General features: G+C 34.0%; 1 protein-coding gene and 1 long non-coding RNA gene across 2 annotated transcripts in view; one reads left to right on the forward strand and one right to left on the reverse strand.

The window, feature by feature from the left end:
* The window catches only part of LOC142222136 (uncharacterized), a 350,911-nt gene that overhangs the window by 175,475 nt on the left and 156,874 nt on the right, over positions 1–18,562 (reverse strand). The window lies entirely within an intron of this gene.
* On the forward strand, positions 5,241–5,637 carry LOC142222138 (uncharacterized). Its single transcript, XR_012718264.1, has 3 exons — positions 5,241–5,271; positions 5,370–5,456; positions 5,518–5,637. It is a non-coding gene; the product is annotated as an uncharacterized LOC142222138 (long non-coding RNA).

Consider the following 18,562-nt stretch of genomic DNA (forward strand, 5'->3'; position numbering starts at 1 on the left):
TTGCTGGGTAATTAAAGGGAATTGCAAATAGTACACTTGGTGGAATTTTTCAATAAAAAGATCGATGAAAATTATTGAAATTATTTTACAAAAAAAAAGAAAACAAGTATATACGGCCGTAAGTTCGGCCTTATGTACCCTCCACCATGGATTGCGTAGAAACTTCTACGAAAGACTGTCATCCACAATAAAATTACTTGGGTTGCGGCCGATGGGAAGGCATCTTAAAACTTCTTAACACCATATTCTAAATATTCAGTTCTTGACCGGTATATATAGGTTAGGTTAGGTTAGGTGGCAGACCGATGTGGACTAGTCAGTCCATTGTGATACCACCGGTATATATAGGGAAGAAATAATTGCGAACCGATATGAACTTTTGTGCGGTAATTGTGGGTGTAAGTATATGGTCTCTAACAACTATGCAAAAATTGGTTCACATCGGTTCATAATTATATATAGCCCCCATATAAACCGATCCCCAGATTTGGCTTGCGGAGCCTCAAAGAGAAGCAAATTTCATCCGATCCGGCTGAAATTTGGTATATGGTGTTCGTATATGCTCTCCAACAACCATGCAAAAATTGGTCCACATCGGTCCATAATTATATATAGCCCCCATATAAACCGATCCCCAGATTTGGCTTGCGGAGCCTCAAAGAGAAGCAAATTTCATCCGATCCGGCTGAAATTTGGTACATGGTGTTAGTATATGGTCTCTAGCAACCGTGCGAGAATTGGTCCATATCAGTCCATAATTATGGAGGAGCAAAATTCATCCGTTCCGGTTCAAATGTGGAACGTGGTGTTTGTATATGATCTCTAACATCCATGCAAAAATTGGTCCACATCGAATCACAATTATATATAGCCCCCATATAAACCGATCCCCAGATTTGGCTTGCGGAGCCCCTGAGGGAAGCAAATTTCATCCGATCCGGTTGAAATTTGGAACATGGTGTTAGTATATGACCGTGACAGAATTGGTCCATATCGGTCCATAATTATATATAGCCCCCTTATAAACCGTTCTCCAGATTTGACCTCCGGAGCCTCTTGGAGGAGCAAAATTCATCCGATCCGGTTCAAATTTGGAACGTGGCGTTAGTATATGGCCGCTAACAGCCATACCAAAATTGGTCCATATTGGTCTATAGTTATATAAAGCCGATCCCCATTCACACACAATTGGTCCATATCGGTTCATAATCATGGTTGCCACTCGAGCCAAAAATAATCTACCAATATGCTATTTTTATAGCAAATGTTGTCAAAATTTTATTTTTATAGAAAATCTTGTCAAATTTTATTTCTATAAAAAATTTTGTTAAAATTTTATTTCTATAAAATATTTTGTTAAAATTTTATTTTTATAGAAAATTTTATCAAACTGAATTATACACGTATTTAGTCGCTCTTTTTATAGCCACCACCATAGAATGGTGACGGGGGTATAATAAGTTTGTCATTCCGTTTGTAACACATCGAAATATCGATTTCCGACTATATAAAGTATATATATTCTTGATCAGGGAGAAATTCTAAGACGATATAACGATGTCCGTGTGTCCGTCTGTCTGTCTGTCTGTTGTAATCACGCTACAGTCTTCAATAATGAAGCAATCGTGCTGAAATTTTGCACAAACTCGTCTTTTGTCTGCAGGCAGGTCAAGTTCGAAGATGGTCTATATCAGTCCAGGTTTTGATATAGTCCCCATATAAACCGACCTCCCGATTTGGGGTCTTGGGCTTATAGAAATCGTAGTTTTTATCCAATTTGCCTGAAATTGGAAATCTAGAGGTATTTTATGACCATAAAGAGGTGTCCGAAAATGGTGAGCAATGGTCCATGTTTTGGTATAGCCCCCATATAGACCGATCTCCCGATTTTACTTCTTGGGCTTATAGAAACCGCAGTTTTTATTCAATTTACCTGAGATTATAAATCTAGAGGTATTGTCGGACCACAAATACGTGTGCCAAAAATTGTGAGTATCGGTCCATGTTTTGGTATGGTCCCCATACAAAACGACCTCCCGATTTGGGGTCTTGGGCTTATAGAAACCGTAGTTTTTATCCAATTTGTCTGAAATTGGAAATCTAGAGGTATTTTAGGACCATAAAGAGGTGTGCCGAAAATGGTGAGTATCGGTCCATATTTTGGTATAGCCCCATATAGACCGATTTCCCGATTTTACTTCTTGGGCTTCTAGAATCCTAAGTTTTTATCCTATTTGCCTGAAATTGGAAATCTAGAGGTATTTTCAGATCATAAAGAAATGTGCAGAAAACGGTGAGTATCGGTCCATATTTTAGTATAGCCCCCATAAGAACGATCTCCCGATTTAACTCCTTGGGTTTCTAGAAACCGTAGTTTTTATCTGATTTGCGTGAAATTGTAAATATTCTGGTATTTTAGGCTCACAAAAACGTGTATCGGATTAAGTTTTTATCGGTCCATTTGGTAATGCCTCCATATAGACCGATTTCACTTCTTGAGTTTGTAGAAGGCGCACTGATCATGAAAATTGCTTGAAACTCAATGTAAAATTTCCAGATTTTACTTCTACAGATTTAAGATTTCAAATCCAGACGTTATTTTATAATTTTCTTGCACACTTACAAGATATGTTAATGATTTCTCTAAAACTCAAACAAAAATGGTTCTTATAAATCCAGAATCTGATATAGTCCTCATAGGTGAAATCTTTAAATTTATCTTCGGGAAGTGTCTTCAAGTCCTCAAGCCCTCCTGAAATTTCAAAGGAAACCCTAATATTTGGTTCATGGCGGTGGGTATTTAAGTATTTAAGTGCTGTATATACTTGTTTAATTTAATATATACCACGTATGGTCTTACTTACAATTTAGAAGACAGTATTAGGAGGTTTTAAGATACCTTGCCATCGGCAAGCGTTACCGCAACTTAAGTAATTGGATTGTGGATGGCAGTGTTTAGATGAAGTTTCTACGCAATCCATGATGGAGGGTACATAAGCTTCGGCCTGGCCGAACTTACGGCCGTATATACTTGCTTTTTTTTTAATTTTCTCAAAAATTTTCTACGTACCATTGAGGAAATTTTCTACAGAAAATTTGATTCTATTTCTAATACAGAATTTTAGAAAATATGAAGAAAATTTTCGGAAATTTTGCTATTTGAGAAAATTTCCTATAAAAAATTAATTAATTGAGGAAATTTCTTATACAAAATTTAAGAAAATTTCCAATACAAACTGTGAGAAATTGTCTATACAAAATTTTATGGAATTTTCTATGGAAAATTTGGGGAGATTTCCTATAGAAAATTTAAGAAAATTTCCAATACAAACTGTAAGGTGCAGTGCAGTAACATATATATAATATTTGCAATCAAAGTATAGTATACCGATTTAACAAGGGAAATTTACAGTATGCAAGGCCAAGACGACAATATATGCATGAAAAGTTGGTATAACGAAGCATTTGAAGTCAACTGTGTAAATTCAATTTTCAAAAAAATTCTACAGAAAGAAAATGCTAACAATATTTCATAAATGAAAATATAACAAATAGTTCATTGGGAAATTTTCGTAACGTAGTACTTTGTTAATTCAAAAAAAATATATTTTCAAATTCTGTAGGGTAAGTGCAGCAAATGTGGTATAGGCTGGTAATGTGGTATAGTAGCTTTTTTCTCTATCTAACAACATACGAAGAACTAAACCAAGCTGAATAGATTGTGGCTGTCAGAAAATGAAGCTATCAAAGATCAATTTGTTTTTTGCAACTCTTTTTTTGTGCCAGTTGAAAGAATTCACATTTACCCGTGCTCGAAGGTTTTTTTTTTTTGATGGTTCTTAATCATTTCGTTTAGTGTGAAGATATATTTTAAATTTATTAATTTTCGCATGTAAATAACTGACGAGTACTAAATAAGCATAAAATATATGCAATTGCGATACACATATTGCATTTATTTTTTTTTTTTTTACAAAAAAATCTACATTATGGTGTACCACATTACCTGCACATTTTATGAATCCGTGCTTAATGTGTTTTTTAATAAATTCGCAAATATATCCGAAATTATGGGTTTCTAATTTTTCGCTCATAGTTGCGTGGATGGCTATCACTAGTAAAATGAATGTGGTAAAATCATAGCCTCGTCGAAGAAAAACAAAAAATTTGGCTTTCGAAAAACAAATGGGTATACCACATTTGCTGCACTTACCCTATTGATACATAACTCCTGGTCCCACCTCGTTGCTTTGTCAACTACTTCAAATTGAGTACTGCTTTTGTCTTTTAGGACACCAGAAAAGGTCTTTCCCTGCATAGAATTTTCTTAAGCTTCTCTATTTTACATGCGTGACAGTTCATGTTTTATGTTCACAGGAAATGACGATCTACTATGATGCTAGATTCTCTTCCTTTCCATACTATACCGGGGAAAAATTATGAACAGACAATGTGAATAATGTTGAATTTATACTAACATACCCTCAAGTGAACATACCAAATACATAGTCTTTTAAACATCATCATCGTTTCGAGTATCCTTTTTTGTCCAGAATGCATGAAGCAATTCACATCATGAAAAAATGTTCAAGTTAACAAAAAGAAAAGTAGGAGAAATACAAGTAACAGCATGTCAATGAGGATAGCTGTCTCAGTTAGTCAGCCAGTGACTGCCTTTGACAGCGAAGGGTCATAAAATGCAGTGGTGAGGAGCAGAGTTATGATGTCAAAGTCTTGTGCATAGTAATAAGTCATGTCCTTATTATCCTGAATTGTGTGCTTCATAATAATTAAATATTCGTTTTGTGTACGAAAACATTAAGTTTCATCACCAGTCTACTAGCTTACACACTTTTATACACACACACACACACACACTCATACATGCTCAAAAGGACCCCAAAGAGAGTAACATCCCAGCGAGCAATTATGTCCGACGTGTCGGACGTCCGAAAACGTCTGCTAAATCTCTGGTATTATATCAGATATTTAGCCGAAAATCTGTTATTTCTTCCGAGGTTTATCCGACTTTGTCTGCACATTCTCTGATATTTTTTCAGACGATGTCTGCACAATCTCTGAAGTTTTGTACGAGAACTAACCGACGTAGTCGGCAGAATCTCTGAAAGGAATTTTGTCAACCGAGATTTGACCGAAAACCTCTGCCAAAGTTCGGAGGGAATTTTTGTTTCTGCATTTTGTTATTATTTTTGCATTCCATTGTCAGTTTCTATTGTAATATCGCACGGAACAGATCGTACAAATAAAACGGTGAGTGATAAACAAAATAGTGGCAAAGTGAAGTGTTATAATAGTAAATAACAATATCATAACGGTGTTCTAAAAAAATAAAAAACTTATATTTAAAGACGACAACATTGCTTCAAAATTTTCTTGGTCAAATACGAACAACAACATACCTGTCAAGGATTTCTATTTTATAAAGTTGCTTAAAGGTATTTAAAGTAGCGCTATTGTTATTATTATTATTTTAATGATTATAAATTTATTTTTTAGATGACACATTTGAAAGAATTCCTCAAACGTCGAACTCTACTATTGAATTAAATATGAAGGCTTTTTTCAATGCAGCAAAAGATCGACTGAATAAAAGAAATAAGAGAAGGATTGCCGAACTATAATGTATATATTTTTAACAATATTAGGTTACATTATATTTAACCGCTATTTATGCGTATTGAATTGACTTTAAAAAATGAATTGTAATACGTTTCAAAATAAACATTGATCTCTTAGCATAACATAGATTTTTAATAACTTTGAAATATAAATTTAGTTTAAAATCTTTTTAAATAACTTTGAAATAAAATATTAGTTTTAAATCTTTTTAAATAACTTTGAATCATATTTTTAATTGTCCGACAAAAGTCCGAGCTTCTCGGTAGAAAGTCGGACAAAGTGTCCGACAATCGTCCGAATTTCTCCTAACAAAATCGGACATAATTTCCGAGAAAGGTCCGAAATTCTCTGCTAAATGTCGGTAAAATTGTCCGAGAATGTTCCGAGATGCTCTGCTAAATGTCGGGAAAATGTCCGAGAATTGGCCGAACTTCTCTGCATAATGTCGGTCAAACTATCATATTTCCCTCAGAATTGCCCATCCGAATTCGGACCGAATTCTGTCGGAATTTCTGGACAATCTTCCGATTTCCCTCAGACATTTCGGTCCGAATTCTTGTCAACCGCTCATTACACTTTCCGAACGATTTCGGGCCGAATTCGGAATCAGACTCGGATGATTTAGCAGACGTTCTTTCAGAATTCGGACCGAATTCGGAAGTAATTGTTCGCTGGGATCATTCATTGCCGGAAAACATATCAATGTAGAAATTATGCTGAAACTACCTTTAGTGACTAAGTATTCATTGCCATAGCAACATTTGCATAGTGATGTAGATAAAACTTTGATAATGTGCCATATAAGTGTGTAAGGAACAAAACGAGAGATTTTACATCTTTATTAGGAAAGTTTACATATACAGCAAATAGAATTAAGTTATGTAATCCCATATTTTTATAACTACGATACTTTTGATATTCCAACATTTAAATGTTAATAAATCGTTTGTTTCTCGTGCCATTACTCATCGCGACCACAAAGTGGACGAAAAAATGTGACAACTCCAGAAAAGTAAAGGTTAGAGATGAGATTTTGGAAAATTTAATTTCTATAGGAAAATTTAATTTCTATAGGAAAATTTCCAAAAATTTGATATCTATAGAAAATTTTCCAAAAATTTCATTCCTATAAGAAAATTTCCAAAAAATTTCATTTCCATAGGAAATTTTCCGAAAATTTCATTTCTATAGAAAATTTTCCGAAAATTTCATTTCCATAGGAAAATTTCCGAAAATTTAATTTCTATAGAAAATTTTCCGATAATTTCATTTCCATAAGAAATTTTCCGAAAATTTCATTTCAATAGAAAATTGTCCGAAAACTTCATTTCTATAGAAAATTTTTCAAAAATTTAATTTCTATAGAAAATTTGTCGAAAATTTCATTTCGATAGAAAATTTTCTGAAAATTTCACTTCGATGGGAAATTTTCATTATTGTTTTATTTTCGGAAAAAAAATTAGTGAAGATTTCATTTCGATAGGAAATTTTTTGAAAATTTCACTTCGATAGGAAATTTTCATTATTGTTTTATTTTCGGAAAAAATAGTGTTTCTCTAGGAAATTTGTCGGAAAATTTCATTGTGTAGGAATTTGTCGGAGAATTTCATTGTACAGAAATTTTTGGAGAGTTTCATTTCTATAGGAAATTTGTGGGAAAACTTCATTGTATAGGAATTTTGGAAAGATTTTATTGCTACAGGAAATTTCACTACGACAAGATTTTTTTTTTTTGCAAAATTTCTTTTAGAGAAAATTTCACATCTATAAGAAATTTTCGAAATTTTTATTGAATTTTCGGAAAATTTTTTCATATCTAAAGAAATTTTCTGAAAATTATATTGTATAGGAATTTTCCGACAAATTTCTTATAGAAATGAAGTTTTCCGAAAATTCCTATACAATGAAATTTAAAAAAAAAAAATCATTTCTCTAGGAAATTTGTCGGAAACTTTCATTGTATACGGATCGAAAACCTATGTTGTTAGCACCTATAATTTTTTCTGTTTATTTTCATAATTTTTTATGATTGTAAATATATATAAATAAATAAATTTCATTGTATAGGAATTTTCTGAAAAATTCATTTCTATAGGAAATATTCTGAAAATTTCATTTTTATACGAAATTTTCTGAAAATGTCATTTCTATAGGACATTTCACTTAATTAAGAAAATTTTAGAAAATTTTATTTCATTTTCGAAAATTTAATTATTTTTTGTAGGAAATTTTTAGGAAAATTTAATTGTATTGGAATTCTCGGAAAATATCTTTTCTATACGATTTGTTTGTTTAATTCATTACGATAGGATTGTTTTTGTGAAAATTTCATTTCTATAGGAAATGTTTCAAAATTATTCTTCGGAAAATTTCATTATTTCTATAGAAAAATTGTCCGAAAATTTCATTGTATAGGAATTCTCGGAAAATTCATTACGATAGGATTTTTGTTTTGTTTTTTTTTTTTTTTTTTTTTTTTGAAAACCTCATTTCTATAGGAAATGTTTGAAAATTATTCTTCAATAGAAAATTTTCGAAAATTTCTCTTCTATAGAAATTTATGAAAAATTTTATTCCATTTTCGGAAAATTTCATTATTTCTATAGGAAATTTTCTGAAGATTTCATCTATATCAAATTTTACGAAAATTTAAGTTCTATAGGAAATTTGGGAGCCACCGTGGTGCAATGGTTAGCATGTCCGCCTTGGATACACAAGGTCGTGTGTTCGATTCCTGCTAACAAAAATTTTTTTCAGCGGTGGATTATCTCACCTCAGTAATGCTGGTGACATTTCTGAGTGTTTCAAAGCTTCTCTAAGTGGTTTCACTGCAATATGGAACGCCGTTCGGACTCGGCTATAAAAAAGGAGGTCCTTTGTCATTGAGCTTAACATGGAATCTGGCAGCACTCTGTGATAAGAGAGCAGTTCACCAATGTGGTATCACAATGGACTGAATAGTCTAAGTGAGCCTGATACATCGGGCTGCCACCTAACCTAATCTATAGGAAATTTTGCGAAAATTTTCATTTCTAATGCAAGTTTTCGAAATTTTCAGAAAATTTCATTTCTATATGAAATTTTCGCAAAATTTAATTTCTATTGGAAATTCTTTAAAAAATTTCATTTCTATAGGAATTTCCCTGAATATTTAATTTAAAAATTTCATTTATATAGGAAATTTTCGGAAATTTGAACATTTTTGGAAAATTTTCGGAAAATTTCATTTTACATGATAAAATTTCGTATCTATAGATTTTCGCAAAATTTCATATTCTAAAAATTTTATTTCCAAAGGAAATTTTTGGAAAATTTTCATTTCTTTGGTAGTTTTTAGGAAAATTTTAATTTTTTGGAAAATATTTATAGGTAAATTTCATGTCTATATGAAATTTCAGGAAAACTTTATTATAGAGGAAATTGTCATTAAATTTTCCGAAAATTTAATTTCTATAAGAAATTTGTCGAAAATTTTCATTTCTAAGACAAATTTTCGAAAAATTTGTCTTCCATAGGAACACTCAAAAAAAGTGAATCCTATATTTCACTAAAGCTGATTTAATTCAATTTAAGTTTATGGCATTTTTACGTTTTAAGAAAGTTTCCATGACGTTAATATTTTTTTGCGTACGTTATTTAAAATAACTAAAATAGAAGAAAATATTATGCACAAATGAAACATAAAGATTAACTAAATTCGGATCTCCCACAAAATAGTTCAGAATTTCTTAAAATTTGTAAATTTTACCAGTAATGAGCCCATCATGAACTTCGTATGGTACTAAAGACATTTTTGCAATTTTTAACTCCAATTTTTTCCTTTAAACTACGAAATTTTCTTTAACAAGTGAAAAAAATGAATTATGTCTAATAAATTTTCTTGAATTTATCGAAAATTATTTACTAGTTTTGTGAAATCGGCGTGACATCCGCGTTTCTAATATAGTTTAGTTAAAATTTTGTAAAATTAATATATTATTTTTTTAACTAACTAAAATTTTCTTTCCTGGTGGGTTCACTGGTTTCAGTGAAGTTTTCGCAAAATTTAATTTCTATAGGACATTTTCGAAAAATTTCATTTTTGTAGGAATTTTTAGGAAAATATTCGGAAATGTTAACTTCTTTAGAAGATTTTCGGAAAATGTCATAGCCATATGAGATTTCTGGAAAATTTCATATCTATAGGAAATTTCTCAAAAATGTCATATCCACAGGAAATTTCTCAAAAATTTCATTTCTATAGGAAATTTTAGGGAAAATTTCTGTTCGGTAAGCAGTTTTGGAAAATTTTATTAAAATTTCGTTTCTACAGAGAAATTTAGGATATTTTCATTTCTATGAATTCTATATGAAAATTTCCGGAAAACTTCATTTTCATAGGAAATTTTCGGATTTATGCATTTCTAAACAAGGAAAATATAGCAAAAATCAGAAAGTTATAATGCTTCAACTGGAACCGAGTGATTCGTTGTTGACACGGTTATCAAACCAATGAACACTAGAGGCGATAAAATCTAAAAGCGAAACCAATATAAACGATTTTCATATTCCTGAACCACACTCGCCCCCACATACTCTCGGCACTACACACCCATTTATTTTACCATCAAGCTTTTCATAGAGCAGACTATTAACATAAATTGTAAAACAGGAAACATACTTCAATTCTGCATGAGATGGTTGCCATTGCCATAGTTGTTTTTTTTTTACCATTTCCGGTATCGTAGTTCTACTAATACCAATGAGAGCAAGCATTGCCATAAACAAGAGAGTTGCAGTACCAAGAAAAGAAAAACAACAATAAGAGTGCTACCACTACTACCATACACAACGTCAGCCGCACTTACATTAGGCCAAGGATAACAAAACTATTAAGTGCTTTTTTCTCTTGCCTTGGAAAAAAATATATATATTCACACTTAACCAGAGAAAGAGGGGGAGAGAGAACAAAGGAGATAAACATGTACCTATGTGTGAGGCCTTTTGTTTGTGTGCAGATATGTTTACCATTACCAGCTCACATATATATAAGAAGAAGGACACACGACATAACATTATAAATTATAGTGTTTACCATTTTAAATGTTTTTAACGACCTATTTTTCATGTTGGAAATCGCCTCAAGGCCATGTCTTAACATGCCACAAAACTTAGTATTGCAGCTGCTTCCGCCTATCTTCTGGTTGACTAGTTGGGCCTTCGTTTTGGTAGTTAGGAACAGAACCTGATATCTTTTGAAAGTGTCTTCCTTTGCCCTACTTCCCTTTTGCTCTTTCCCTATCTTTTCGGGTTAGTTTCAATGGCTCTTTTGTATGGCCGAATCACGTAGTTTGCGCCTAAATTGGCTTCCCCAAAAATATCTAAGCAGAGGGGAGAACATAGAAATTGCCCTCACATTTCTTTGGACCATTGAAGATGATACCGTTTATATGGAAACGGAAGCAGGATCTCTGGTCATGACAGAAATTGCTATGAATTCTTTTTCCATTTGTATGCGAATGTGCTCGCGGGAAATGGGGTATATTTTCGTCAACTTTTATTTTAGTTTTTCGTTTACGAGCATCACCACAGCTTGGCGGTGAGTGAAAAAAAGGCTTAGTAAAAAGATTTACTTTTAACCACATTTAAACGAGGGATATAGATGACGAAATGTGGCATAACCACAACAGACCTTTTTAATGACATCTCCCTCTTCCAACTAAGCCTTTTTTTTATTTGAAATAATCATCTACTTTTTGTTGTTTGTTGTCATCGTTTTGTCTGTTTTTGAGAGAAAGCTTATTTATTCACATTTATATCCGGTGAGTTCTACGATGGTTGTTTTTGTTTTCTTTGTGAATTAGACCACTTTATAGCTGATGATGAATGGAATCAAAACAAGTATATACAGCAGTAAGTTCGGCCGGGCCGAATCTTAAATACTCACAACCATGAATCAAATATAATAGTTGCACAGAAAAAAATATCTTCAAAATATTACCAATTAACCCTTTCGACCCCGAATTTTTATCGGTACAGCTAAAAAAATTTTATACTTTTAATCATGTTGAAGTCATTTAAGAAGCGTCTAGCCAAAATTTCGGGTCACCATGCCCATCCGTTTGGGCAATTGTGACTATAAAATGGTTTGTTTTGTAATGATAGACGTATTACGTTTTATTGGATTTTTGAAAGTTTGTTGTCATTTTTACAGTAAATATATACTTGGATGCGCACGTGAGTGAAATTTCACTCACACTCAGGCACATTCACGAATAAATATTTGTACTCGCGCACGCGATGTGGGTATGAATTCACGCGCTAGTATGACTTTTCACGAAATGAAAAGTCATACTAGCGCACGCTCATGCACGAACAATGTTTATGCCTCACGCTCCCGCACGATTCACAACAATTTTCGTAATTCACGACAAATCTCGTGATTCACGAATATTTTCGGAACACGACAATTTTTGGTGGCTAAATAAAATACTCGTAATTCACGAAATTTCTCGCGACTCACGACAATATTCTTCATTCACGAAAATGTTCGTGATACAACAATTACCATTCACGAAAAATCTTGTGATTCACGACAAATCTCATGACTCGCTGCAATTACTGATGAGTAATTAACATTCATAACTCACGACGGAACAATTAGCACAATTAATTTTTTTGTGTCTCGGTTTTATCGTGAGTGTGAATTTTATCGTGAACACGAATCGTGAACGTGAAATTTATCGTGAGCGAGAATTTTTATTATGAGCGTGATTTCACAATCACGACCCAATTTGATTTTTACTTACGCACGACAAATTTTTATTTAGTTTGAATTTCATTCACGGCTTCGCGTGAATCACGAAATGTTTTGTTTTTTTGTTTTGAACCCATGCCACTTCAACTGACGGTGAGAAAAAGTATAATAAAGCGCCTATATTTGTGCTAATCCACCAGTATGTTGCCAAGAAGGCCGATATCAATGGCTTTCTCCCTCTGTACGATTCCTTCCAAATTCCTCCCTAGCACTGCAGATATGTTCTCCACATCATCGCCGCATTCCTCGTCACAGGGACATCCCAATCGAAGTTCAAAATTTGTTCAAAATCATTGTTTTTCAAACCTTTTTATACCCACCACCATAGGATGGGGGGTATATTAACTTTGTCATTCCGTTTGTAACACATCGAAATATTGCTCTAAGATCCCATAAAGTATATATATTCTGGGTCGTGGTGAAATTCTGAGTCGATCTGAGCATGTCCGTCCGTCCGTCCGTCCGTCCGTCCGTCCGTCCGTCCGTCCGTCCGTCCGTCCGTCTGTTGAAATCACGCTAACTTCCGAACGAAACAAGCTATCGACTTGAAACTTTGCACAAGTAGTTGTTATTGATGTAGGTCGGATGGTATTGCAAATGGGCCATATCGGTCCACTTTTACGTATAGCCCCCATATAAACGGACCCCAAAATTTGGCTTGCGAGGCCTATAAGAGAAGCAAATTTCATCCGATCCGGCTGAAATTTGGTACATGGTGTTAGTATATGGTCTCTAACAACCATGCAAAAATTGGTCCACATCGGTCCATAATTATATATAGCCCCCATATAAACCGATCCCCCGATTTGGCTTGCGAGGCCCCTAAGAGAAGCAAATTTCATCCGATCCGGCTGAAATTTGGTACATGTTGTCAGTATATGGTCTCTAACAACCATGCAAAAATTGGTCCACATCGGTCCATAATTATATATAGCCCCCATATAAACCGATCCCCCGATTTGGCTTGCGAGGCCCCTAAGAGAAGCAAATTTCATCCGATCCGGCTGAAATTTGGTACATGTTGTCAGTATATGGTCTCTAACAACCATGCAAAAATTGGTCCACATCGGTCCATAATTATATATAGCCCCCATATAAACCGATCCCCCGATTTGGCTTGCGAGGCCCCTAAGAGAAGCAAATTTCATCCGATCCGGCTAAAATTTGGTACATGGTGTTAGTATGTGGTCTCTAACAACCATGCAAAAATTGGTCCACATCGGTCCATAATTATATATAGCCCCCATATAAACCCATCCCCCGATTTGGCTTGCGAGGCCCCTAAGAGAAGCAAATTTCATCCGATCCGGCTGAAATTTGGTAGATGTTGTCAGTATATGGTCTCTAACAACCATGCAAAAATTGGTCCACATCGGTCCATAATTATATATAGCCCCCATATAAACCGATCCCCCGATTTGGCTTGCGAGGCCTCTAAGAGAAGCAAATTTCATCCGATCCGGCTGAAATTTGGTACGTGATGATAGTATATGGTCTCTAACAACCATGCAAAAATTGGTCCACATCGGTTCATAATTATATATAGCCCCCATATAAACCGATCACCAGATTTGACCTCCGGAACCTCTTGGAAGACCAAAATTCATCTGATTCAGTTGAAATTTGGTACGTGGTGTTAATATATGGCCTCAAACTCCCATGCAAAAATTGGTCGATATCGGTCCATAATTATATATAGGCCCCATATAAACCGATCCCCAGATTTGACCTCCAGAGCCCCTTGGAAGAGCAAAATTCTTCCCATTCGGTTGAAATTTGGTACGTGATGTTAGTATATGGTATCCAACAACCATGCATGAATAAGAAGTTTGAAGATACCACAACCCAAGTAATTCGATTGTGGATGACAGTCTTTCGTAGAAGTTTCTACGCAATCCATGGTGGTGGGTACATAAGAATCGGCCTGGCCGAACTTGCGGCCGTATATACTTGTTTTTTTCTAGGTCTTATGTCCAAAATTATGTAATTTTACTACCACAATGGCCCAAAGTTGCCCACAGGCAACTTTACAACTTTAAAAATTTCTCACATGTTGGTTTTTTGCAATTCGAAAATTTGGCTCTCACAAATATTTTATTTGATATGTACTACAACCGATTTAATAACAAATTTTAACATTTTTGTTGTAATTTTTGAAAAAAGTCACATGTATAAAAACCTTTTTTCAAATTCGCAAATATTTTTTTCTTGAGGCACGTGCGTACTAATGAAAAAAAAAATTTGCTAATTGACAACCAAATTAGCTATTTTTATACCCACCACCATAGGATGGGGGGTATATTAACTTTGTCATTCCGTTTGTAACACATCGAAATATTGCTCTAAGACCCCATAAAGTATATATATTCTGGGTCGTGGTGAAATTCTGAGTCGATCTGAGCATGTCCGTCCGTCCGTCCGTCCGTCCGTCTGTTGAAATCACGCTAACTTCCGAACGAAACAAGCTATCGACTTGAAACTTGGCACAAGTAGTTGTTATTGATGTAGGTCGGATGGTATTGCAAATGGGCCATATCGGTCCACTTTTACGTATAGCCCCCATATAAACGGACCCCAAAATTTGGCTTGCGAGGCCTCTAAGAGAAGCAAATTTCATCCGATCCGGCTGAAATTTGGTACATGGTGTTAGTATATGGTCTCTAACAACCATGCAAAAATTGGTATACATCGGTCCATAATTATATATAGCCCCCATATAAACCGATCCCCCGATTTGGCTTGCGAGGCCCCTAAGAGAAGCAAATTTCATCCGATCCGGCTGAAATTTGGTACATGTTGTTAGTATATGGTCTCTAACAACCATGCAAAAATTGGTATACATCGGTCCATAATTATATATAGCCCCCATATAAACCGATCCCCCGATTTGGCTTGCGAGGCCCCTAAGAGAAGCAAATTTCATCCGATCCGGCTGAAATTTGGTACATGGTGTTAGTATATGGTCTCTAACAACCATGCAAAAATTGGTATACATCGGTCCATAATTATATATAGCCCCCATATAAACCGATCCCCCGATTTGGCTTGCGAGGCCCCTAAGAGAAGCAAATTTCATCCGATCCGGCTGAAATTTGGTACATGGTGTCAGTATATGGTCTCTAACAACCATGCAAAAATTGGTCCACATCGGTCCATAATTATATATAGCCCCCATATAAACCGATCCCCCGATTTGGCTTGCGAGGCCTCTAAGAGAAGCAAATTTCATCCGATCCGGCTGAAATTAGGTACATGGTGTTAGTATATGGTCTCGAACAACCATGCAAAAATTGGTCCACATCGGTCCATAATTACCCATATAAACCGATCCCCCGATTTGGCTTGCGAGGCCTCTAAGAGAAGCAAATTTCATCCGATCCGGCTGAAATTTGGTACGTGATGTTAGTATATGGTCTCTAACAACCATGCAATAATTGGTCCACATCGGTTCATAATTATATATAGCCCCCATATAAACCGATCACCAGATTTGACATCCGGAACCTCTTGGAAGACCAAAATTCATCTGATTCAGTTGAAATTTGGTACGTGGTGTTAATATTTGGCCTCAAACTCCCATGCAAAAATTGGTCGATATCGGTCCATAATTATATATAGGCCCCATATAAACCGATCCCCAGATTTGACCTCCAGAGCCCCTTGGAAGAGCAAAATTCTTCCCATTCGGTTGAAATTTGGTACGTGATGTTAGTATATGGTATCCAACAACCATGCAGGAATAAGAAGTTTTAACATACCACATCCCAAGTTATTCGATTGTGGATGACAGTCTTTCGTAGAAGTTTCTACGCAATCCATGGTGGTGGGTACATAAGATTCGGCCTGGCCGAACTTGCGGCCGTATATACTTGTTTTTATTCAACTTGAAGAAAACACTTGTAGCTTTCGACAAAGACAATAAACTCTAGGAAGATAGGAAATTGGCTTGCGTCATACCAAATGTTGCATTTACCACGTTAGTTCCATACATGTTCGTAATGTTTTTATATGTTTTTCGTTTCCTTTTTTTAATGAAAAAACTTAATTTTCTTAATGAAACAATGTTACATTTTAGGCAACAACAAAAAAATTACATTTTCCCCTTTATGAAAATTTATTTCGTGCACTTAATTTCTTTTTATTTGCATTTTAATGCTATGTCAATACTTGTCGTATACCCGTTTGGTTCGAGTATGAAACTAACACGGTAAATGGTTTGATCTCCTCAGTAGCCAATCTCCTATCTTCCTAGAGTTTATTGTCTTTGGCTTTCGATACCGTTACAGTGTTATGAACAAAAATAAAAACAACGCTGACAGTGAGTCTCAAAACACAAAAAGTTGCCCACAGGCAACTTTAGGGTCGAAAGGGTTAAAAAGTTGATAAAAATGAAAATTTATTCAATTAATAAATTAATCGATATAATTAACTTTTCAATCAAGATAGAAAAATTAAATTAATTAAGTCAATGATTGAAATTTTTAAAATTTTTAACTAAAAAATTGATACAATTAATTTTTTTTATTATACTAAGACAATTAAAACAAGTATATACGGCCGTAAATTCGGCCAGGCCGAAGCTTATCTACCCTCCACCATGGATTGCGTAGAAACTTCTGCTGAAGACTGTCATCCACAGTCGAATTACTTGGGTTGCGGTAACACTCGTCGATGGCAAGGTATCTTAAAACTTCCTAACACCGTCTTCTAAATTGCAAGGTAGTCCATACGTGGTATATATTAAACTAAACAAGTATATACGGCAGTAAGTTCGGTCAGGCCGAAGCTTATGTACCCTCCACCATGGATTGCGTAGAAACATCTTCTAAACACTGCCATCCACAATCGAATTACTTAAGTTGCGGTAACGCTTGCCGATGGCAAGGTATCTTAAAACCTCGAAACACCGTCTTCTAAATTGTATGTAAATCCATACGTGGTATATATTAAATCAAAAAAGATCGATCAAATACGTATACAATTCAGTTTGACAAAATTTTCTATAGAAAAAAATTTTGACAAAATTTTCTATAGAAATATATATACTTTATGGGGTCTTAGAGCAATATTTCGATGTGTTACAAACGGAATCACAAAGTTAATATACCCCCATCCTATGGTGGAGGGTATAAAAAGGCCGATTAAAGAAGTATATAATTAAGCTTGGCAAAATTTTTTATAGAAATAAAATTTTGACAAAATAAAATTTTGACAAAATTTTCTATAGAAATAAAATTTTGACAACATTTTTTATAGAAATAACATTTTGACAAAATTTTCATAGAAATAACATTTTAACAAAATTTTCTATAGAAATAAAATTTTGACAAAATTTTCTACAGAAATAAAATTTTGACAAAATTTTTTATAGAAATAAAATTTTGATAAATTTTCAATAGAATTAAAATTTTGACAAAATTTTCTATAAAAATAGAATTTTGACAAAATTTTCTATAGAAATAAAATTTGACAAAATTCTCTGTAGGAGTAAAATTTTGACAAAATTTTCTATAGAAATAAAATTTTGACAATATTTTCTACAGAAATAAAATTTTGACAAAATTTTCTATAGAAATAAAATTTTGACAAAATTTTCTATAGAAATAAAATTTTGACAAAATTTTTTATAGAAATAAAATTTTGACAAAATTTTTTATAGAAATAAAATTTTGACAAAATTTTCGGTAGGAATAAAATTTTGACAAAATTTTCTATAGGAATAAAACTTTGACAAAATTTTCTATAGAAATAAAATTTGGCAAAATTTTCTATAGACATAAAATTTTTGTAGATTATTTTTGGCTCTAGTGGCAATCATGGTTCCGATATGGACCAATTTTTGTGTGATTGGGGATCGGCTATATATAACTATAGACCGATATGGACCAATTTTGCATGGTTGTTAGAGACCATATACTAACACCATCTACCAAATTTCAGCCGGATCGGATGAAAATTGCTTCTCTTACAGGCTCCGCAAGCCAAATCTGGAGATCGGTTTATATGGGGGCTATATATAATTATGGACCGATATGGACCAATTTTTGCATGGTTGTTAGAGACCATATACTAACACCACTTACCAAATTTCTACCGAATCGGATGAATGTTGCTCCTCCAAGAGGT

Source organism: Haematobia irritans, chromosome 1 (genome assembly GCF_050003625.1).
Source record: "Haematobia irritans isolate KBUSLIRL chromosome 1, ASM5000362v1, whole genome shotgun sequence".
In the NCBI taxonomy this organism is placed as follows: Eukaryota; Metazoa; Arthropoda; class Insecta; order Diptera; family Muscidae; genus Haematobia; species Haematobia irritans.